Genomic DNA, 25,167 nt, shown 5'->3' with positions numbered 1-25,167 from the left:
GCCATCAGAGACCGATGACCATAGAGGAGACGGTTTGCAAGGGCAGTCCTCTAGGCATGCATTGAGAGGATCCTGAGGGGCATATTTGCAAGAGAGAGCTGACAGTTGTAATCTTCTTTGCTGTATCCCTGTCTAATGCAGCATGCATTCACGATCAGATAACTGCTGTGCCACCATTCAGCCATTCCAACCCTCATCAAAGCTGCATCCCATGCTGTCTTAAGCTACTAGTGCAGCAAAAAGCTGTCTTGAGGAAAGATTTTCCTGCCTCTTAGTAAACTCTAGGAATGGCAGAAGTAAACCAGGTTGTGGGCAGCAGGCATAGTTCATCACAGCCCTCCAGCAAATTTAAATTACACTGAACAGATCATGCTCAGCCACTGCAGACTGATCAGGGGAAGGTGATATATCAGATGCTATCAAGCCAGAACATAGATTTAACAAACCTGCTCTGGTTTCATTCTGCACATATCTACATGAGTGCAGACAAGGCAGTGGAAAAGGAAGTTCCAAAGCTTTATCAGAAGTTGTAACTATGAAGGCTGTTAATGCCCGAATAGGAACTTGTGTTGACCTCAACCCGTACCTATCCAGCAGAAGGATATAAGCTCTAAAATGAAGATCTGTCACTGACAAAAAGACAAAGAATCTCTTATATTTTTTTTGATATCTAGCTACCTATAGTACAGGTACTTGCTTTTGATTCTTCAATAGTTGCATATAGCAAAGTGAAAATGCGAAGTACAGAAGGGAGGAAGGAAGAGTTATCTCAGCCTCAGACATGGTGGGTTGAGTGAAGAGACACTTCAGTGAGACAGTGACATAAGGAAGAAAAATAGAACAAGAAAGTGAAAAAAGCCCCCACCAAAACCCCCAAGCCCAAAAACCCAACAACAACAAAAAACCTACAGTGATATGATCAGTACTTTGTTATGATAGGTGGAGTTAATCCCTTTTATTTAATGTAGGCTAGCATAGAAGTCTTGTACAGAGCAACCCAAAATTACAACCAGTAACAACATCATTTAGAAAAGGCAATGTATTGTAGCATCTTTTAAACACTTGATTATATGACATGGCCTATATTGGTTAATCTATCCCTGGGCAAAAAGCAATTATCTATCTGAAAGAGCATGAAATTTGAATGTTAATGTAACAGGAACAGTTCCTGATAATTCTGAGGCATAGCTGAGTATCAGTTTTCAACATTTTGAAAGAATTCCATCGCTCAAGCAGCCAGCACACTGTCTTATTATTACAGATGCAAGAATTACTAAATAAAGTCACATAAAAAATTGGAGTCTTTTCAAACAGCAGATCAGACACTCACGGAGTTTTCCAAGTGTCCCAGAGACAGCGATGCCCAGCTTTCACTTAATACTCTTACTAGATTACTGGGCTATCTCAAGATATGGCAGATAAAATCACCTTCAGAATATCTTTTTCCTAGACACAAACAAAGCAACTGATGCAAGAAAGAGACAAAAGTCTGTTCCATTTCCTCAAGTCTTCAACTTTGTGATAGTTGTTGGCCCAGGACAGTGTCCCACTACATCACTTTGCACAAGAAAGCCAACACTTACATCTGTTAACTGCCTGTAAATCTAAGCAGCTGTGTTGTGAGTCATTTCAGGACTGGCTAATAACTGAATAAACAATTGTAATTGTGCTCCATGAAACTCTCAAGTTTCCTTTCAGTCTTGGCATCTCCTCTCATGAAAGCTGTACAAGTTAGGGTGCAACCACACAAATTCAGTCAGCTATGAAAATGTTTGCCTCTAGTCTACCAACCATCACGAAGCACAACCTGGTTCTCAGCAACTAATGGCAATAATTTCGAAATATTCCTAATCGAGTGATCAGAAACTTACATCCAGAGTGATATTTCTGAAGGCCCTCAGATAACATTGCATTTATTACTTTTACTGCGATAATGCTCATAAGGCACAGTCACCAATGCACTGAATGCAGCACTTGTAGACAATGAAAAGGTGATCCCTGCACCAGAGAATTTACAATGTAAGTGGTGTTGAGTGTGCCATGAACCTTTGAGTAAAGCAGTTTAAATTTTAACTGGAAAGGTGGTTTTTTTACCCAACCAGTGGTCTTCAACCTATGGTCTACTTTTAGGAGACCTTGAAAGATAACTGCTTCGGTACACTTAGATTTACTTTACATGGGTCTACAAATTTGAAACAGATTGAAAATACCAATCCAGATGGATTTGTAAATGATGCCATGGAATTGTCTTCTTTTTCAATTATTTGATGGTATTATAACCACATGACTGGCTAAACAGGAGAGACAGTCACACTGGAAAGTAGCTCCAGAGATACCCTAAAAGGGAGGAATACTACTTAGCCCCACTGACTTCTGCGGCCTTCCAGGGTGAGGTGTTCCTGCCCATGGTAGGGGGGTTAGAACTTGATGATCTTAAGGTCCTTTCCAACCCTAACTACTCTGTGATTCTATGATTCTATGAAAGGAACACAGACTTGTCTGTGCAGATTGAACAATTAATAACAGTAACTGGAAAAAAGGTAAGAGAGAAGGGCCTAGGAGGCAGAAGATCTCACCTTGGTTCTGCAAAGTGTTGGAAAAAGTAGAACCAAGCTCTAGGGACTGTAAAAATCTGTAGCTTTTACTAGTAGGGTAATGCAACTCCTATTAAACCTCATGCGGCTTATAGAAAAAGTCTCTAATGTGAAGATCCTCTACTGGTGAACAGATAGTTTTGCTGCTGTGACTAATTCAGCCTATGACAGCTTTGCAAAGGCTAAGAAAGTTTCAAGGTGTTTTATTGACACAAATACCGCTGGAAAAAGCTCCAACACCCCTCCAGCTGCACATTTCTTTTCACCTACAAGACACTGTTATAGGTTGCACAAGACTTCTTAGTTATCTAGGCACAAAAAGCAAGAGTGCTTGTGCCTGGAGGCTGAATTTGCTTCGATACTGAGCAACTATCTGGTTCGCTGTTGCTGGAGGAGGGTCCTTGCAGCTGTGCTTCCCAAAACACAACCGCATCAGTGTTGCGCAGTGCTGGCACAGAGCTCCTCTTAATAAGAGTGTATATTAATAAGGTTAGGAGATACTCTGGTAGAGAAAGAAGTCCAAAAGTGCAGGGACAGCCTAGGGCAAAACAGAGAATCCCAGAGCTGACAAAATAAGAAAAAGCTCAACAAGGCTGGCAAGCCTGTAAATTTGGGTTTTACCTGCAGAGTGAAGGTTTAACTACAACATGTTGCTATGACCAGCAGATATTGGAATTATTTTTCTGAATCTTATGGACTGTTACAAATTGATACACTAGAAAGCAAAACCTATAGATACCCACACTGTTATTTGCTTCTTTGTATAAAAAAAGTGAGTCACAGCAATATTTCTTTATCTACCAGACAGCTGATGTGCATGGTAGACAAGGAAACATTTTTTCAGCATGTGTCTCCGAATGAGGCCTTTTTTGACAATAGATAACAAGCAAATTAACATCTTTATTTAAATTCACATTAGAGGCAGAACATTCGTCTTTTCCACCTTAATCACTTGAACTATGTAAAGTAATCCCCTTTTCTACCTTTTTTCTTCTCATGAAAAAGAAAAAATCGACTTTTATGACATATTTCTTTAGGCTCAGAACCATGTGTTTTGGCTGGCTGAGCCTATGGGGCTACTACATTCTTCCACCAAAAAAAAAAAAAACCAAAAAGACAAATGCTTGTTAAAGTCAGTAGTTTCTGGCTGGGGAAAAAGATCTAACAGCCATTAAAAAAGAGGAGGATTGTCAAGCAACACCAAATATCTTGAGCCACCTCTCTCACTCAACAATCTACCCTTTTGCCACGTTTCTCATTTTCCGAGTTCTTTGTGGGGATCTCGGATTGATCATGGCTATTTTCTCACTGCATTAATTGATGCCTTGGGCCAAATTTGTTTGCATAAGAGCAGAACAGAATTTCAGAAGTAACCATGAAAATGAAATAAATATCCCCAGAAAAAAAAAGAGACCTCCGATTTTATCTTATATTACCCATCTTGTTTCTTTTGCATATTAGCAAACATATAGCACAGCATACTACAAAGATAAAATACTGAGTCTAGAAAACATTGTGCTGCAAGCTGGTTATACTCCAAGCTGGTTTTTCATGTAGAACATGCTTAATGCACAAAGAAAGAGACTTAAGTGTTATAGCAGGAAGGTACTAACAGAACAGAAATAGGCTAAGAAAAGGAAGGGAAAAAACATCATTTCTGTTCTGCCCCATATCCCTTTCTGGAAGACTGGCCTTTCTGTGTAGGAAGATACTCCAAAGCAGAAAAAGTAGCATATAAAAAATACTCTCAAAAGGGCAATCAGAAAGAGAATGAATACACACATCCTTCCTTTTGAATAGACTTCCCTGAATATTGCCTCAGCTGTCTGCTGAGCCCTCATGGAAGGACTTTCCTTTTTATTAAAACAAGTAATAAAAACCTTCCTCTTCATATTTTTGAGCCAGCAACATTCATCAGTGAGAGCCGTTTCCAAACCTTTTATTGCACAAGCCCCTCCCTACTTCATACTAACTTAGCACTGAGCTCTGCTTTTGTTTCATGGCACTGAATCATCCAGGCCACTGAGCATCACGCAGCACTGGAGATGCTCATGTGCTGCATCCTACCCATTTGCCACCCAACATGACCTCTTCCAGGACTCAGCTCCATGAAGGCTGTATTCCTACCTTAGCTGGGATCTTACAGAAAACAGCTTAGGCAGCGCTTTTCTACCTACAGCAGATCAGTAATTAATTAATGAGCAGTCACTCCCCAAATCAATCTCTGCCTGTAGAGTTTTCAGCAGCTCCAGGCTAAAGGGGGATATATACTCATTGTAGATGCTCTGCACAAGTTTGCTGCAGTAGGCTAATGCTAAATTACAGGCATATATAGAATGAGGTTAATTAGAGGAAAATTTATATTCTTTCATATGAAGAACAATGTGTTTTTAGACAATGCTGCTAAAACAAGTAGTAAAAGAAAATTAAAATTAGCCCTGGATATTTCTCTCAAGAAAAGAAGCTCCCTCCAAAATTCCAGTGAAAATTGGCTTTGACTTGGCAGATTTATGAGGCTTTGAAATTTTCAGTTGGAGCCCAAGCAATAGTTTGTTTTGTGTTTAGAATAATAATACTCCTTAACTGAGGCAAAGAAGGGTGGTAACACCACTATTTATGGCTTGTTGTCCCTCTCAGTTTCTGCACAGGGAATGCAGCTGGACTGGTTGTTGCTTTTACAATTACTGCACACTTTTTGTATTAGCAACCCTCACGTATTGAAAAACCACAAAACTGCTCCTCCAGAACAGAGGATTAATTAAAATGAAGAGCTTTTTGAAAACTGTGTTTTCAATTGGTGTTGCTTGTCTTCTTGTTTAAGCCATTTGTGTGTGTTTGTTCCAGGTTTCCACATTTTCCCCCAAGACCATGAATACTAGAAACTTTTAAGCCAAAGCTGAGATCTTCATACATTTTAAGGTTCTGTCATCTGAGGCCAAAGGAAAAGTGCTAAATATCACAGTATTGGCAATAAATTGCCAGTCACCAGCATAGAAACTTGACAGAGCTCTTTTGTCTTTTCAAATAGCTTTCTGCATGAAGCATAGAAAGCTGACAATATAACAAAAAGTTTGTGCAACATTTTGACAGGTGAACATACAAATATAGTTTAAAATCTAGTGTTCATAGAATCATAGAAGAGTTTGGGCTAGAAAGAACCTTCAAACGTCGTCTAGTCCAAAACCCCACAATGGGCAGTGGTGTTCTTGCCTTTCTTTTATGATTGCTCAAAGTTTGTATAACTCTAACCTGAGGTTTTCTTAATGTGCTGAAAGTACTTCTGTCTGGATAGCCTCCTAAGAATTGGCTCAGTAATGCATGTTGCCTTTTTAAGTGGAGACAGTGAATTTTTTTTTCCTATTGAAAAAGCAAATAGCATTGTTTCTACTTTTGTACAAGAATTCAAGAGCTGCAGAATCAATAGGCTGTTTCATATCCTATCATCAGCAGATACTGGGCTGAAAGCCAGTTTCTTCGCAATAGCTTTGTTTAACCTACAGTTTTGGTTGTACTGTAATTCTAGTTAATTGATTGCTGGTTTGTTTAAGTTAGCACAATCGAAAATGGTAATGTAGACATCCAAGAAATATTTGGGGCACAACAGTCCATTAATCAAAGTTACAGCATTGTCCAAACTTTAAACCAGACCGGGTTAGGTTGGATATAACCCCTCCCATCTCTCTCCCACCTGGCATTCAGGAACTCCACACCTTCCTTTCCTCTGCTGCACTGATGGAAAGCAGCTCTCACGAGGACCTAGGGTGTGGTACACCAGTCTTTTGATTGCAGATGAAAGCAAACAGAATCCCTGCAGACAAAGCAAACCTTCCACCAAGTTCCCAGCACTAAAGGAAGACAGAATGATGCACTCACTAAAACAGCAAAAGCAGATGCTCTCAAACATCTTACCCTCATTAGCACAGACAGCTGAAGCAGCAAAGGTTATTGCAACTAAACCTTTTTTTTCACCTCTACTTTATATCTCACTGTGAAAGAAGATTTTGTTTTCTGGCATTTTACCTGTAATGGCCACAGCTTAGTCATGGATGGTTTTTCATGCAGGACAGAACTGTGGAAAACAGAACCATTCTTCTACCAACAAAAATATCAAAAAATGTGAACAGACACATAAAATTACATTATGAACCTGAATGAAGAAGGATGATATGAATGCAATAAGCCAAAATGTTAGATATTTTTAGCACTATCCTTTAAAAAACAGTGGATACAAAAAAAGCATAACTGATCTGGACACTGACTACAGCATTTTGGTCTGATGTATAGTTGCAGTCTCACTGGTGAACACAGGTGGGCTTAGGATGTGTTTACTATTCCATTGTCTGACTTTATCCCTTTTTAGCTTTCACCACCCACAGAAGAGATTTAAAGACAAAAAATTGTAACTTTGAATTTCACAGTGTTTGTAATAGCCGAGCTGGAATCTAAGCACTGGTCTCTTGACTCCTAGTTATACATTTTAACCTGAGAACTACCTGTTCCCCACTGGTGAGCTTGCATACTATTTTATATGGGTGTTAAAAGGCATGAACTTCATAAAATAGTTGCATCTGACTTCAGAAGACAGATAATACTGTACAGACCACTCCTAGAGAGTGGATGTCAGACCTGACTCTCTTCAACTTATCTCTCTGGAATGGTTATAACAGCAGCTTGCTGCAAATGGTTTGAGAGAATTCAAATTCCTTATCTTCCTCTTATACATGTCAGTAAAAACTTCAGTGTATTTACAACGGGCTGAACTCAAAACAGAGCTGGTCTCTGCTCCCCAGGCTTTGCCCAACATAGAGAGCCATAAGCAGTTTCCAAAGTGCAGAATGATTAATGACATCTCAGCATGGAGATGACTGAGAGACTGAGACTCATGACTGATGTATGTGAAAAGACTGTGAACAGGGGGTGGTCAGGTCTGAGAAAACAAAACCCATCACTGAAATCAGTGAAAGCTGCTGACAATTGTTTTTGCACACAGAGGCTATTTCTAAACATGAGAAAACTTACTGCTACTAACTGTTCTTCTGTGTTTCCTCTCTTCCTCTTGTCACAACCACAATCTTCCTGCCGTGGTTAAAAAGGAAATCTGGAAGTAGGAAACAAGTCAAGAGGCAACTCCACCTTTATGTATGGAGAATGCTATGTTCCATGGAAGTGCATTTTTAAAATAAGAAGAGGAGAATGTTTCTAGTTTTAATATCTTTTATTAATAAATTGAACTTCACCAGTCAACCATTATATTTATCAATTTATTACATTTTATCTATTTGACCTCTTTGTCAACACCCCAAAATTAGATGACAGATGTGACTCCTAAAAGCTTGTCTACATGAGAGGACAGAGAGAACAGATAGCTAGAGGTGAGATTAAAGAAGCAATTATACCCTAAAGCTGAAGGTTTAAGACTGTTTGTCCTTTATTCTACTGTCTTCTTCATTTCTGTCTCACAGGTTTCTCTCCCTGGAGTACAATAAAGAATATATGAAAAGCAAAGAAACAAACCCAGTGCTCTAACCAGAGTAGATTGTCTAAATAAAGTTAATGCTCTTATAACCCTTTCCCCTAGAAACCTCAGCCTCAAATCTTTTGATGCTTTCTTCTTTTTTTTTTTTCTTTTCTGTATTTATTTTCTTTATTTTTTAAAAAGCTAACGTTAGAAGGGGGTACCTTGATTGATACAGCTTCCTTGATAAATCAAACACTTGGAAACAAGTAAAACTTTAAGGAATAATGGCTCCATATCAGACACTATACTCGCTAATCAAGTTAAATAGATCACTCCTTACTTTTCCAGTATAATGACAAAACTGCATGAGATGTATACTGCCCAAAAGAAAAGACCATCCAGAAGACCAAGACACCACTATTTTTTCCCAAAGTGAGAGGTAAGGGAGGTGGTAATTCTGACTCTTGGGTTCACAGTTCACATGCCTTCAACAAGGGTTCAGTCCGATTTTCAATGAGGGCCTTTTAACTTTCTTGTTCCTAGCATATGCCAGGAATTTCTCTTGTATTCATGGAAGCCACAATGGCCCAGTACCCCCGATACTCTGAGAAGAGCATGTACTGTAAATGGGACATAGAAAAAAAATCACCTTGTGTGGGAGCCAGCAGAGCATACCACTTGAAACAATGGTCAGTGGCCCAGCCAAGTGTATGCAGCATGGATGGGAAATCCCAGCCCTGAGACAGCCTTCCTGACCATTGCTTACCCACAAGAGTGAAGCTTCTGTTCCACTGTGTTTGGCAGTGCTTTGTCCTTCATCTTTAAATCACTTAAAGAAAAAACAGATTAGTAAGAAACATATGTTAAGCCTTTTTGAGAAAGACTCTCTCTTTATTAGAAGGTGCTACAAGGAAGGATCCTCATTATATGCTTTGGAAATCATTATCATCCCTTTGAAGCTTCAGTTAATAGCATTGTTTCTGTTACATAGTGGAAGAAGAGTTGTCTGTTGAAAGAACACAGAACTCAACAGCAAAGTTGAATATAGTAGATTTTTTTCAGAAACATTTACAGAAGTGGTTTTAATTCAGTGAAATCCAGGTAATTTTGTGTGCAAGCAAGGGCTGAATATAAGAATTACGAAGTTATTCTAAAACAAAAAATTCATAGTCTTGATAGCACTTAAGTAATTCTTTTTAAATAATAGTTAAAATACCATGTATCAAGATGAGTGGAATTTTCCTAGTGGAGACTCTGAAATTGTTTCCTCCTAACAAAACTTCAGAATTCTTTTGTCAGCACATATCACTTCCTGTGCTCCTTGCTGTATTCCAAAAGCCAAAATATGTATCCTATTGTAACAAAACTCCTGGTTTACCAGGAAAAGCAAACAAGCAAACAGATCTGTATGGTGTCAGTACTGCAGACAGCTTTTTGTATTTGTTGGAAGATTTCATTGCATTATGGAACAGTAATTATTTGTAGGCATGCTCAAACATTTTCAACAGAGATCATGATGAAAAGAAATCTCAAGACCTTTCCTCTTGTAGCTTCATGATTGAAATCCCCAGTAGTAAACTTTAACCCAACCATTAGTTTGACTTTGTCACATGGAATGGAGCCTGCAAAACAAAGTCTGTTGGTAAAGTGAAGATCAGCATCCTAGAATACCAAAAACCACTTCTCCCTCCCTACAGAAGACAGTCATCACTCCATCAGTGAAATATGTTTAGTGCTCTGTGTCACTGTTAATAGGGATATATCGGGGACAGAATATTTGAAGTAAAGCCTCTAGTAAAAGCAGTAAGTGGACATACTGCAAGAATCCAGGCAGAAACTGAGCCAGCCTAGAGTTTTAGAAGCTTCTAGGCTCCAGTTCCACGAGACATAGAATCATAGAATATTAATTTATAGAATAAGAACCATAGAATATGAATATTTCATTAGACATAATTTGATATGATTTAATAGTTTATTCAGCTGTGGTTCCATGGGCAACCAAGCAAAACTGGTGTCCTATGGTGGCCAACAAACAGAATGTCTCACCTGCCCTGGCCTCTCTTGTTCCCTGCCCTGCTACACACTTGACATCTGGACTCTTCTGAATACTGTCTCTACCTAGAATAAAACTGACCAGCTCTTCTGCAGTGTAATTTCCTGCTGGTCTAGCAGGTTAACCTCCACTCAGCTGCTGAAAAGAACACTTGCCACTGACTTCACTCAACAGTTTCATCTTACTAATTCCATTAAAATTACAAAGTTGGTGAAGATGACCTGCAGGTAACTTTAAGAAATCCCTGTCTTACTTGGTTTGCAGCAGGGAATTTGACTATCAGACATCCAGGAGAGAAGGAAGACTGCACCGTGCTAGACTACAAATATGCAACAAAAACTTTCTTCTGTAAGTACATTACAGCTGAGCAAACCACTTAAAATCAGAAATAAAAAGTAACCACCTCTATACTACAAGTTGACAGCATTATCAGAACTCAAATCCAGATTCCTTGAGGCCCTCCTGTCTCATTGTCCTCTAGATCTCTTCCGGTTTTGCAACAACTTGGACCTAGTAAGAGCTCTGCTAGCTCATATTTTAGTATCTGTAACTCTTTCCAGTCAAAAGTCAAATCATCAAGGCTGCAGAAGAAACCATTCAAGTGAACTGAAAATGCACACCAGATATCGGGGTTAACAAAGAGATTTGGTTCAATGACAATTTTGATTCCAATGATGCAGTGTTTTCCCATAATTTTCAATTGCTAGAAAGACCTGTGGGGTTTGCCATTTTGCTTATTTATGCTTTGTTACAGATGTGTACAGGACTGAATGGAAAATGGTTGTCTGCTACTCAGTTAAAACTATGGAGAATAGTCATGCTTCAACAAAGTGAGGCTACTCTAGAAGGCAATTCACTTCTTAACTGCCTAAATAGTACACCTAGAGTTATTATCTACTTAGGTACCTACATCTAAGTAGAGTTGCATCTACTCTGCTAGAGCAGACTGTGTTCTACTGAAGCCTTTCAGACTCCTACTTGTGTTTGTGGTTTGCAGACCACACAAATATCCCAGAATAAGGAGAACCTCTAACCCATTTTAATTAATGAAACACATGCAGCCCATATGAGAAGTGTATCCCAGAGGAATGAAAAATTATAGTATGCACGATGTGTGGATAAGGAGCAACTGTGTTGAGAGTAACTGAATTCTGGCACTGACAAATTTCAACCCAAAATGTGCAGTAATTAATCCACACAGTGTTCCTGTGAAAAAAAAAATGCAGAAAGATTTAAGATTGAGGGTTTGTCGATGGATGAAAATGGATATATAATAGGATAAGGAAAAAATTTTAAATGGACAGTTGCTTCAGCTTGCCTATAAGAGTGGACATTCCTATTCTGGAACAAGCTCTGGCTTGCATAGTCCAAATGTAAAGCAGCTTGAACTCATTTAGAAAAAGAGAAGAAAAAACCCACTCATTTCTACTCCAGAAAAACTATCCAAACTCCCAAATTAGTTACTCATTTAATCTATAGACAAGTCTCAAAACCTATTATTTTATGTCTTGGAGTCCTTCCATATTTTTCACGTCTGACAAGTGTGCTGGTATAATTCTGATTACTTTCCCTCTAAAAGGATACAGTAGAACTAGGAGTATGCTGAAAGGGGACAAGGATGACACTAAGTATGGCTCAGCATCTGCACATACAAAGGCTAAGCATGCTGGCTTTTTTCAGCTCCGGATGGCTTGTGTGCGTGGCAGGGAGAGGAGGCTTATAAAGTCATAACTAGGACAGAGAAGATGAATAAGGAACAATTGTTCATTATTTCTCACCATATAAACAAATTAATTTATCCAATGGCAGGTTTAAAAACAGATTAAAACAAAGAGATGTTTTCCACACAAGAAATTGAGCTGTATGGTTCACCACTAAATTAAGTTTGGATGCAAAAAGTATTAACAGGTTCAAAATGGGATTAGGCAAGTCAGTGGCAGAAAGGTCTATCAAGGATAACTAAACAATGGCCCTAATGTAATATCAAGGGGAGGAAACGCCTGCAGCACTGATCACTAGAAGAGAGGAAAGAGGAATGGATCATTACTCTGTTTCTTAAGCTTTTTCCCTACACTGTTGATACTGGCCATTGTCTGAAACAGGCTAATGGGATTGTCAACTAGTGTGGGACTTGTTAAGCTGGTGGTTTTATGAGTTTACAGTAACAACATCTGTGCTTAAATGGATATCAACATTACATTCAAAAGAAATAACAGTAACATATTAAACGAGAGTGGAGGGCACCAGAACTGGGTTTGGATCTTGTTCTGGATCCGGCCCTTTCAGGTTTCTTCTTTTTAGCAGCAACTATGATGACCTAGCTCATATAATTTCCATGTATTTCCTAGCTAAGGAGTTCTGCAGCCATATGGGAGGGATGGTGAGCACTATCACTATGAAATAAGAAGGTAACTATAAATAAGTCAATTCCTTCCATGGCCTATATTTATCGAACTAAAAAAAAAAAATCTCTTGATGCCATAACCCAGAGGAGTGAATGATTTCTTTATGAGGGTCTTGACATTTCAGTCATATCTGATTAATTGAATGTTATGCTCGTTGTTCCACAGTCTGTATATAGAGAATGAATTTGTCTTGTAACTATCTGGCTCTAAAACTTCATTGAAATACACAACAGAGTCTTTATGGCCTTTCTGGGCTCTGCCAATTCTACAGTTACCAAAAACAAAATGACAAGAAACTCCTCTTGCTTCTCTGTTTATTTCCGTATTTCACTGTGCTTCTTTCACTTGATAATGCATTCTACAGATGAAAACCCTCTCCAGCCTATTTTCTGACCCCGTGCTATTAATGTAGGTATTAAAAGATGTTTTTGGTTAAGGATGGGCAAATTCATTTTGCCTAATTTTGACCTCACAAAAAAAAAAACAAAAAAATAATCAAAAGTTCAGTTTGACCTTTTCATGTTATCCTTTATGCTTACTAAAGAGAGAAGAGCCAATGAAAAATAGATTGCACTGAAATATAGAAAAGAATTCAGAAGACAGAACAAATAATAAGGAAATGAATACTAAGTTCTCCCACATATGCTGAGCCAGTTTCTGTGGGACGGTGGAGAGTCTGCCACACAAGGTTTAATTTAAAAATGAGATACCTGAGTGTCATGCATTTGTCGGAAACCCGCCAAAACAAGAAGATTGAAATAAAGCTAAGGAATCATTTGCTGCACTGAGATAATCACTTTGGGATTCTACTCAAGAGTTCAAATTCTACATGAGCAACTTACAGAAATCATCTAAAATTAAGAAAGAATATTTTATTTTTATTCTATGGACAGTAGAGCCAACTGAATATATTGTTGAATATAGCAAGTAGGAGAGGATGAAGCAAAGTTTCTTGGTTTTCTCAGAAAGCCATGCTTAAATAATCGTATTTCCCATTGCCAAACATTTTGGGGTCTATAAAAGCATCTAATTTGAAGATGAACATAGGCTAAAAGTCTCAAAGATAATTATAAACCCACACGCTTTGTTAAATTACAGGTTGTGTAGAGATATGAGACCAAAGAAACGCTTTCACATGGTAAAGGCATGCAGGAATAAACTGTTCTAGATTTGCTTTCCAGGTCTCCCATTCGACACTTACCTGGCTGCAAACCAGCTAGGGAATATTACAGTAGCAGGCTACTGCACATTAACTGATCTGAGGATGCAAACCTTCCTCCTAGATACTGAAAACCTCAGCCTAGTTCCCTCCTCTGCTTGAGACACCTTGGAGATGTATTTTTAACTTTCACGAAAATGCTCAGGTCACAGATGTATATGGCACAGTTGACTGAGTTTTCAGTCTAGACTATTCTTTGGTCTATCTATCCAAAGTAGGAAGTACAACTGAAACTTTCCAGTCCTGCTTCCCAAGGCAGTGAGCAAAGGCTTAGTTACCTCTTGCTTACACACTGACAGGGCAGTTTAAGCAAGCAGGACCCAGGAGTTAGCTACAGCTTGAGAAGAACGCTCATCTCTGAAACATTAGGAGGGGATGGCATCTCTGAGGATGTATGACTCAAATCCCTTCAGTAGGAGGAGAAACATGAATTCACATCCTAGGAGAGTATTCCAGCAGATGAGCTGTTAGATAAACAGGCAATCCTTCTGATGGACTCAAAGCCCAACCCTCTATTTATCCCCTGTTTTTCTCTGCTTTCTTCTACCACTTCCTAAAAGAAAATATTCCAGCAGTGAAGAACTCATTCTACATTGAACACAGCAACTCTCTTTCCTCTTTCCCTCACAGTCTGCATCTGAGATGACAGCTGGAGTTTTTGTGTCTGATACACACAATGATGAACACATGTACATACAAATCTGCATGAATAACAGTGGTCTGAGAAATATACTACTAAAACTAGGGATGCCCAAATCTCTTTTCCCCCATTGTTTCTTCAGTCAATGAAGAAATACAGAGAAGACAAAAAGAGACGGCATTAATTTATGTCTCTAACTGCTTTATACACACCCACATATCTCAGCAGGACTTCTAGAAAAAATGCAAAGCCTCTCCAGGGCTTAAGATGCAGCGCCTCCAAATACAACAGGAGATCTCTACAGCCAATAAGCATAAAAATTGCATAAAAATTGAAACTAGCTTATCTTACCATAAAGAAAACATTCTGTGTCTGGCAAACAGTATGAGCCCAAATTTGCATACATTTCTTTGCAAACAGTACCACAGGCACTGTCAGATGCATTCTGCTGCTACTATGAAAAAAGTAGATGGCATGTAGCTCAACTGTTACGTATTGTTCAGTGAATGGGTTGGTTTTGGACATATCTCAACAAAAAAACATCTATTCTGTGCAAATGTTTTTAGGCATAAACATGTGCAAGGTATTATAAGCAAAAAAAGTTTTTGTCATCATGTTTTTCCATTTGCTCATCAGCTTCTTGATTTTTCTGTGGAATGGCAAAACAAAGCCATGCAATGTTCTCAGCAGGGCTATTTTCACAGTGGAATAAGTTTCAGAGTAGCGACTTGGTATTCTTCCACTATTAAAACCATAAAAATAAAAAACTAATTCTCTGTCCCGCCTTCAGAGAGCTGGAAGACAGAATTTCTAGTGATATTCATGGTATCTCTGTGAGGAAAAAAACAATAGCAAAAGTTTAGTGTACATAATAGAGGAAGGAAGGGCCAATGAAAGCAATGCTAGTGTTTATTTTCTTCAATGCATGCACTCAACTGTCACTGACTTCAATGCAAATGCTATTTTCCACAACATCTATAGTGTGAGACTGACACTGTTAGTAGGAAGTACATTATAAAATTAGCCAGATCAAAGACCAACAGTCTCCTTGGAAGCTACCACAGTGTGGGCTAGCCCAATCTGCCCTATTAGGAGTTTTCACATATTCTCTTCTGCTTTCATTTTGTCTTTAAATAAAAGAAAAAGCAGTAGGAAAGCAGTAAGTCCCCTGGCTACAGTAAACACAGGTGGACAGAAGAGATTAAAAGTTCACTTGTTATGATATTATATTCAAAGAAAATAAAAATCTCATGCTGGGACTTGGTGTGGCGTTTTGGAACACAGTTTGCTTTCCCAGCTTACTTGTCTGACCTCTGTACTGAATACCAGAAACTATCAATACAATACGCAGAAATTATGTCAGCCCTTTGATATGGAGGGTGAGGGATGGCTCATTCGGAATATTTATTCTAATGATATCACAATCACACACTGTGTGGTTTGAATTGAAGAGATGCTTTTGAGTTTAAAAAGCTGTATTGATCCTTCAAAATACTCTTTTATTTTTTGTTGGGTACTTTACTATGCTCCCTAGGACTACTGCTATCAAATGACTTCACAGCTAATGCAGTAAACACATGAACACCTTGAGTTTCTTTTAAAATGGAAACAAATATAACTAACTATCACTGTGTCAAAATGAAACTAAGAATTAAAAACCAGATTTTGGTAAATGCACTGGAAAGCCAGAAGTGGCATGTGCAATGTCACTATGAATCAGACTCATATGGAATCAGATCTGTCAATAGGGATCATTTGCCTCACAAAAACTGCATCTCCAAAAAATAATTCCCCAGTTTATATCTCTGACTGTAATAAAAACAAATGAGGTGCAAACAGCTTGTAGCTTGCACGCACTGAACTGAAAAGCCACTGACATCAGTGTGAATTCCACTTCCCAAAGACTTTAAAAGTTGGTGCTGATGTTGCAGGATACAGCTAATGGGAGCTAGACATGAAAATAAAATTTGAATTAATACAGTATGCTAAAATATATCACTATAAATAATGATCTCAAAACTAAATTTTATGATCTCAATATAGTTATCAAATATACTATTTGATGATCTCAATTTACTTATCAAATATCTCAATATATTACCAAATATAAATTTGATTATCTCAAATACTACACTTACTTTGGTAACAGTTTAGCATCCCTATTTTCAAATTCACAAAGATAAGATCTACACTAAAACTAAACTTTTGGTTTGAAACTTACTGCAAAACCATAAGTATTTTCTATCATCTGAACTATTTTCTTTCTTTCTTCCTTCTCTCCAGGCCCCAACTGAATTTTTTTTACATACGTGAACTATCCCAGACTTTTTTTCCATGTACTGTGATAAAATGCAGCAGGGACAGGACTACAATTGATGCTGAAACTGATGTTATAAGCAACTAGAGAAAAAGAGCAATGCCAAAAGCATGAGGTTACTTGATCATTTTAGGATAACAGCCCTAGTGTTCTGCATAGTTGTGAGTCAGGAAGGAACTAAAACCTTGTCATGTCCCATTTTCTCTAACTGCCTTTCAGTGAAGATGAACTTAAATGTAGCCTATATATAGTCTTAAGACTTTGTATCTGCAAGTTATCATTTGAGAAGGACATTAATAAAGACCTAAAAGGCATTGCTAGAAACATATCAAAGATACTATTATCCCCCAAATTTTCCCAGCTTCCTTGATTTACTCTGAATGCCAGCCAGCAAATATTCTGAATCACCAGTTCAGGACATACTCATTCTGAAAAGTATTGAAGAAAAGGATGAACACAGACCACCAGTACTCATTGAATCAACACACAAAGAAATAAGAACTTAGGCTATTCCCACAATACAGAATAAGTTGAAATAAACACTTTATTTTTGCAGTCAGTCTCTCTGTGAAGGAAACTACAGGAAAATCTAGCATGGTTGATACCTGGCATAGTTTTGTTACAAATAGACTGCTCTAACAGTGTGGTTATTCAGCACCTGCCCTACTCCAAATTGGTATACGTATGTGAATTTGCACCTTTATTTTGGTTTCTATTGGTTTGCTCATTCAACTCTATATGCTTAGACAACATAATTTTCTGAAGGTGAAACTTATTTTTATGTTTACTCTGCTGTATTAACTGTGATCTTTAGTATTGCAACAATGCCTGCAGTATCCTGTCGAGTGTTAGTCTGCATCTAGAAAGTGCACTGAGAAATATTTTTTCATAATAGTTACATCTAATTCATATAACTGTAATTTGGTTCCAAAACTACAGCTTGATAACAGCAGTTCTTAATTTAAACTAAGCTGCTCCCTACACATGTGTATAAGGCTGTCACTATGGTAGCAAAACACCTGGGATAAACTCCTGGGCCACGGAAAAAACTAGTTTTGCCACTGACTTCAAGAGGACCAGTATTTAGTCTTCTGCCATACAGAACAACATATAACCAAGCTTTCATTAAATGCTCTGACCTACCTCTGCTCTGTTACGGATGTATTGCCTGGCGAATTTGACACCTGCCTCAGAAAAAAATAAGCTTATTCTTACCAAAATAAAATACAAGACCCTATACCTTTACACCACGTTTCCTTTAAAAGAACATAATGCATTTACCATACCTGTGCTTCGTCATCTTGCTTGGACTTCACCACCTTGGCTTGTCTCCCGTGCAACTTGGTGTTTGCAAGTTCAGTAGTTTACACCAAAAAACAATGTTGTCAAAATATTTTCTTCATTGCACGGACAGAACTCCACGTGTGCTCTGCATTGATGTCTTTTCCTGCAACCAGAAACAAGGATGTATAAACTCAAATCCTTTGGCACTCCACTGGTATAAAAATATACTGTCCCACTTTTGAAAAACAGTTTGGTCAATTTTCTGAATGAGTTTCACATGAACAAGATCTTGTGTTCCCAATGTAAAGCCCAGATGCACAAGCCATTCCTCACTGATGAGAATGCAATGCTAGACAAAGTCTAAACCTTAGGGAGAACAGTGCTGTGTAAAACATGGACAAATAATGCTGGATTACAGTAACAATATTAATGTTAGAATAGCACTAGGTTCTTATGCCAGACACACACGAAAAACACTTGTAGAAGCTTAGGAGATTCATAAACACTGGGCCTAAAACCTAAGCAGCTATTTAAGCTTTGGACTTGTTACTACTGTTAGTAAACACATTGTTTCTAATTATTAAATCATTAAAAGAATGTTCTTCTCAGCAAAATAAATGTAAAGAAACAGGATCTTTTCATGTTACACACCCACTTTCTGCATTCAGAGTACTTATGCTTTCTATAGGTAATTGTTTCAAAACCCCAAAGACAGTGAATACAGCTAGGTTGCTGTTTCTCATACATCATCAAAACCTCAATTCTGTCTTACAGGTGTCAAACTCCCATTAATCCAACATGGGATAAAAGTGCTCAAATTCATATCACTTAGGAGTGATCTACTACAGGTGGAAGTGGTCAGCCTGAGGAGATCATAGAATCATAGAACAGTTAGGGTTGGAAAGGACCTTAAGATCATCTAGTTCCAACCCCCCTGCCATGGGCAGGGACACCCCACACTAAACCATATCACCCAAGGCCTCATCCAACCTGGCCTTGAACACCACCAAGGATGGAGCATTCACAACCTCCCTGGGCAACCCATTCCAGTGCCTCACCACCCTCACAGTAAAGAATTTCTTCCTTAGATCCAATCTAAACTTCCCCTGTTTAAGTTTTAACCCGTTACCCCTTGTCCTGTCACTACAGTCCCTGATGAAGAGTCCCTCCCCAGCATTCTTGTAGGCCCCCTTCAGATACTGGAAGGCTGCTATGAGGTCTCCACGCAGCCTTCTCTTCTCCAGGCTGAACAGCCCCTACTTTCTCAGCCTGTCTTCATACGGGAGGTGCTCCAGTCCCCTGATCATCCTCGTGGCCCTCCTCTGGACTTGTTCCAACAGTTCCATGTCCTTTTTATGTTGAGGACACCAGAACTGCACACAATACTCCAAGTGAGGTCTCACGAGAGCAGAGTAGAGAGACAGGATCACCTCCTTGGACGTGCTGGTCACACTCCTTTTGATGCAGCCCAGGATACGGTTGGCTTTCTGGGCTGCGAGGGCACACTGAAGCCGGCTCATGTTCATTTTTATATCGAGCAACACCCCCAAGTCCTTCTCTGCAGGGCTGCTCTGAATCTCTTCTCTGCCCAACCTGTAGCTGTGCCTGGGATTGCTCCAACCCAGCTGTAGGACCTTGCACTTGGCATGGTTAAACTTCATCAGGTTGGCATCAGCCCACCTCACAAGCGTGTCAAGGTCCCTCTGAATGGCATCCCCTTCCTCCAGTGTATCAACCAAACCACACAGCTTGGTGTCATCGGCAAATTTGCTGAGGGCGCACTCAATCCCACTGTCCATGTCACCAACAAAGATGTTGAACAAGACCGGTCCCAACACCGATCCCTGAGGGACACCACTCGTTACCGGTCTCCAGCCGGACATTGAGCTATTGACCACAACTCTTTGCATGTGGCCATCCAGCCAGTTCTTTATCCACCGAGTGGTCCACCCATCAAATAATCATCAAGATAATAATGACTTGTGGATTTTTTGGAAGTTATCAGCTGCCCAGTTGTCCCCCAGTATCCATACTGTCCTGCAGAATGTGCCTTACAAGACAAGAGAGACCAACCTTTGCTGTCTTCTCTTAACCTTAATAGAGGGTTGATAGTTTAAACGCAATGCTCATGGCAATTTGTTTAATAAACTAGGTGCTTAAAGGGTAATAAACACACACACAGCTATCTCATCCCATTGCAGTCCTCTTTGCATATTAGTAATGATTATTATTGTCTTTCAGCATTTTATAGGAAAATGGTACCCTCATTCCAGCTGTCTCCCTAATTACTACTACCATCATTACTAGGACAAGGATGCTGGTTTCCAAAGCAGCTCCTGACTTAGACTGCCTCCTGTTCAGGAGCAGATATTTCCCACAATTGTTGCAAATTAAAACTTGAGGTTCAGTACTCAGTCCATCCAAAAGTCATATTCCAGACATCTCCAGCTAGCGACTGCTTTGGTTTATATGAATTGTCAGTAAAACCTGTAGCAAAGCCACAGGCATAAACCTTTTCTTTCTAAGGGAGTAAAAGGAGAAAAGGATCAATAATTTTCCATTTTTATTTTGTTTTATTATTGTGGCTGCAGGAAAGACCAGATTTTACAGTTGTCCTAACCAAGTTATTCTTAATTTTTTTGCGTGGTATTGCTTTTTTTGGACTAATTCTTCATCATTTTCTCATTTCCGTAAGCTTTACACTAATGGCTGTTCCTCAATTAGCACAGAACCTGAGTGAATCCATCTCATAGATCCACCAATACTAACCTTTGACTGTTGCAGGCATTTGGGATTTACAGTTGCAGAGCATGCACAGAAAGCATAAAATACCCAGCTAGGTGTGAGAAACTAAGACATCCAAGAAGCACAACAAAAATTCTTATAGTCAAATACTACAAATTCTATCTAGAAACCTTGTAGACTCATTGAGGAATGGAAGGAAAAGAATGCTGCTGAGACAACATAAGAAAGGATTGCCTTGACAGGAATTTTCTTTTTTAGGGCTGTCAAAAAGCTACAATTGGCAGAGAGCTACCATGATACAAAAGAACCAAACCTTTATGCTACTGCTTTGGAAAAACTCCAACAACTTCAGAACAACTAAAAAAAATAAAATACAAAAGCTTATGCCAATCTGCATTTGCAGTTTTGTGAGCTTATGTATTTTTCCTAGAATACTAATCTCTATTTTATTTATTTGCATTAGAGTAGTTTCAAAAATTCCTCCTCAGCCATGTCTCATCATGTCATGATTATTCATCTTCATGAAAGCTCCTAACAGCCTGTGGTTACAACACCATGATGTTTTCCAATAAATTACAAAGTGAAAGGATAGTTTTGTCTCCATAGCCAATTAATATTTGGCTTTTTGGCAAAGCTTAGTTCCAAAATATAATGCATCCACTAGTCTAGAGGGAGCTGGACTCCAATAATCAGTTCACTTCACTCTTTCCGTGGAAATAATCAACATATCTCAATGCTGTCCAGTTCCAAACAAACATCAAAGCCTTAAATAACATTTGAAAAGGAAGTCTGAAGGAGATTCTTTGAACATTCTCGTCTTCTTCAATGGGAGAGCAGATCAAGGAATGAGCATCTTGAAATGGAGACAAAGGAAAGATGGTAATGAACGTGCCGCGGGCTTACTTTGGAGCAGAATCTCATGCATTTTTTCATAGATGATCAGCTAACATTTCCTGAGATTATTTGAAATAATCCAGTGACTTCATGGCTACTAATGTGTATACTAAGGACAGGAGGCACCATGTTAATATATAAAGAGGGACAATCAACATAAGCTTTTGGACTGGTAACCAAGTTGACAGCTTTTGAATTGTGGGTATGTAAGCACCAGGAGTAAGTATTCTTAAGAAAAACCCAGGTTGTGGAGCCTAGTTTAATCTGAATCAACCTTTTACAAGAGTAAATGTTGGGGATTTGTTCATTTAAATTCAAATGTCTGCAGTATCTGCAAACATGTGTTCTGCCTTATGCAAACAAGGTCAGTGAGATGTCTTAGGTGTCAAGGGGGAAAGTTCTCACATTTCTGGAATGGTAGAGGGAAGATTTATAAAGTTTTTACTGGCCTGAAGGAAAGAAAGCAAGCAAAAACATCTGCCAGAGTCATGAGTGGATTGTTGACTAAACTCATTCAGCGAAGGAGTCTGAAATAGATATCTCTGCCTTCAGCAGTAGGCGTTAGTGGAGTCATCAAAAATAATTACTACAGTGGAGTCCAGGACATACCTACAGGGAAAAAAACTAATCTGAAAATGTAAATTAATTCCACAAAGTATGGATAGAGAAGCCAGCAGTTCTTACACTCCCGGGCTCACACAATGTACTAAGCTTTTATGAAACATGAAGAGAAATACTTTCTATTTGAATCTGGAATAGTACTTATGAACACATCATTAAAAGAGGGAAAATCACAGGCGACAGAGGTTTCTACAAATACACCTATGATCACACTACCCAGAGCTTTTGTGGTAAATTGTCCACCCAACGATAGAAGCGTAGATTTCAAACATTGAAACTGCCTGTGATGTTTCTAATGTGCTCTAGAAACTCACTGGTGCTGAGAGAAGTAAACATAAAAGGGGTGGGAGAAAAGGTTCAAACAGTTGAATAGCAGTGACAGTAGTACAAATTTAAACAACTCTCTCCCTTTTAGGTTTTGAACAAGATCAAAAGGAGGCTCTGCAATTCCTGAGATGCGCCATTACAAGTGTGTTTGTGCTTGCTACTTGGCGGTATCTTATAAACAAGGTACAGAACACCATAGGAACAGTGATGTGGACATTTCCCACAGCAGCCCTTTCCCTCTCCTCGTAAACAAACCCAAGGCTGTGCGTATTCTTTACAGCTGCCGCAGCCTCTCCTCAGGAGCTCACATGAAAGCGTTTGACTGTGTTTTGCATTAGCTTGCTTCCAGTGCCAAACAGCCTGCAGACTCCCCAAGTACATACCACAAGCCCCTGCTCTGGGAGGGGAGCCAGCAGGGTCGCATGCAGCCCACAGGCTGGGGCTCTCCTACGTGCCTGCGGGTCAGTGGCACAGAGCCCAGCTCTTGGTCTGTCTGTTGAGGCAGGGAAGACCCTTCTCCAACTGCACAATCAATGGCAAGCCCTCATCAGGGCGCACTTTGCCAGGGAATGCTGACTGGGTCCAGCATTATCCTGAGAGTATGCTCCTTACACCTGCCTTTGGGCAGCCTGAGCACCTGGAATAGCATCACTTGCAGCCAACCAGAGCTGCCTGTTTGAGTCTGGTTGTTACAGCTCTGCCCTTCCCTCTGCACCAACAAGTTTCTGCGGTTAAACCAGTCAGGCCCCAGGCACATGTAATTCTTCTAGGCTGTTGAAAATTGATTAATCCCATTTTGGCAATCATCAAAGTCTTGAATTAAATGTTATAAGGAAATTATTTCTGCCCTTTCTGAGGGGCTGCTCCTATACTGCCCTTCCGTTGCTCCTGCTGCAGACAACTGTCTGACTCTGAAGCAGATGGGCAGTGCTGATTTGGCTTGTACAAAGGGAGTGTAAAAGGTATTCAAAACTATGTTTCTCAGCCTGTGCTTCCTTTCTCCCTACAGGGGAGACAAACTATAAATATATGCAAAGGCAAGGATAATCAGCATGTAAAAGAAACAATAAAAAAAATAGGCCAATAACCTTACCAATTATTGCAAAATAAAACTTCTGTGGCAATTCTACCAACATATATCCTGGTTTTCCTCACCCGATATTGGCAGAATGTCCCATTTTGCCTTTCTTCTTTGAAGAATAGTACCTTTCCCTAGAGGCCTAATACCATGTTGTATAATTTACATGCTTTCATAGATTAGGCAAAAAGATGACCACATAAGAGCTGAATAATTTTAACAAGCCTGGTGCCACCCCATAGTTTAGCTTTGTAGGGAAAATTAGTCATATTTCTAAGTCAAAAATCTGTCTAATCTAATAGTCCATAGTCTTCCAATCGAGTCTTCTAGCATGGCGACTTCTTTGGGCCTCTAAACATGTGAAGGTGTGCCTCATGCCCAGTGGTTTGTCAGGAACTAGAGTTGTAAAAGCACACTTTCTTCACCTTATTCACTGATAATTACTTGATAAAATACGAATTTAAAGGCAGAGTAAGTGCTAAGCTACAGTCCATCCAGACTTCTTCCAGGAAAACAGCCATACAAGAAGTTTCACATGTGGGACAAGAGAACTTACTGTCTGAGAGGAAACTGAGAAGAAAACAGTTAAGACAATGCCTGTTTCTAGCTCACACCACAAGTCTGCATTTAACAGACGCTCCCCTCAGACCTGGATCTACTGGTAAATTTCCACGCGCTTGATAAAAACGGGATTTGAAACTCTGCTGTGGTGAGAATAGGATAAAAATGTTACTTTGCTTTTTTCTTCTTTTTTTTTTTAAGAGCCATCAGATTCATTTCCCTTCTGGCTTGAGCTAAAGCTTGGAAGTGGAGGAGAGAAAAAAATCAGCTCCTGTAATTGAGCTCTTCAGAGTAGGACTTGAAACTATGTCCTGTCTACTTACAGTGGCTGGGTAAGACAAGTTTTCATTGCCCCACAGGGAAAGGAATAGGAATGGTCAGGAAGTCAGAAAGCATCCTGAACTAAAGAAAAGTTGTTTTGGGGTGGGGCATGGAGGACAGGGGAAGAAACAAACTGCTTGGCCAGGTTGAGAGAAATGCCCAGCATCTGGAGGATGGAAAACCACTGCTGTCACCAGAAAAATTACAAAATAAAACTAAAAAATAATATATATATATAAATAAAAATCAAGGATTTGAGAAAGGAAACGGGTTAAATCACAAAGGGTAACCACCTTTAGCAGGGAGGAGATCTCAAAGACAAGTCTCGCCATCAGAGTGCAGGTAGATAGATGTCAAAAGCAGACTAGGTTGTGTAGTGTGCTTCAGACACACAGACATCATCTGCAGGGTGGTGGTGGAAAAAAAAGCTGGTAAAAATTTAGGGAATGGAAAGTAGCCCATGGATGTCAGGGAGGAAAAGGTCAATTCATTTAGGTTGCCTTAATCTTTGCCAGTCACAGTTATGAAGAGAGAGACACTTTTCACACTGATGTTAAGTTCCAGGTCTCAGCTTTCTATTCCTCCTTCCTGAAGATTAGCTCCAAACAGAAAATCATTACAAAATAATCTATGCTCATATCATCCAATGT

This window comes from Psittacula echo (genome assembly GCF_963264785.1).
Source record: "Psittacula echo genome assembly, chromosome: 4".
Classification (NCBI taxonomy): domain Eukaryota; kingdom Metazoa; phylum Chordata; class Aves; order Psittaciformes; family Psittacidae; genus Psittacula; species Psittacula echo.
Note: the sequence above shows the minus strand (reverse complement) of the source record.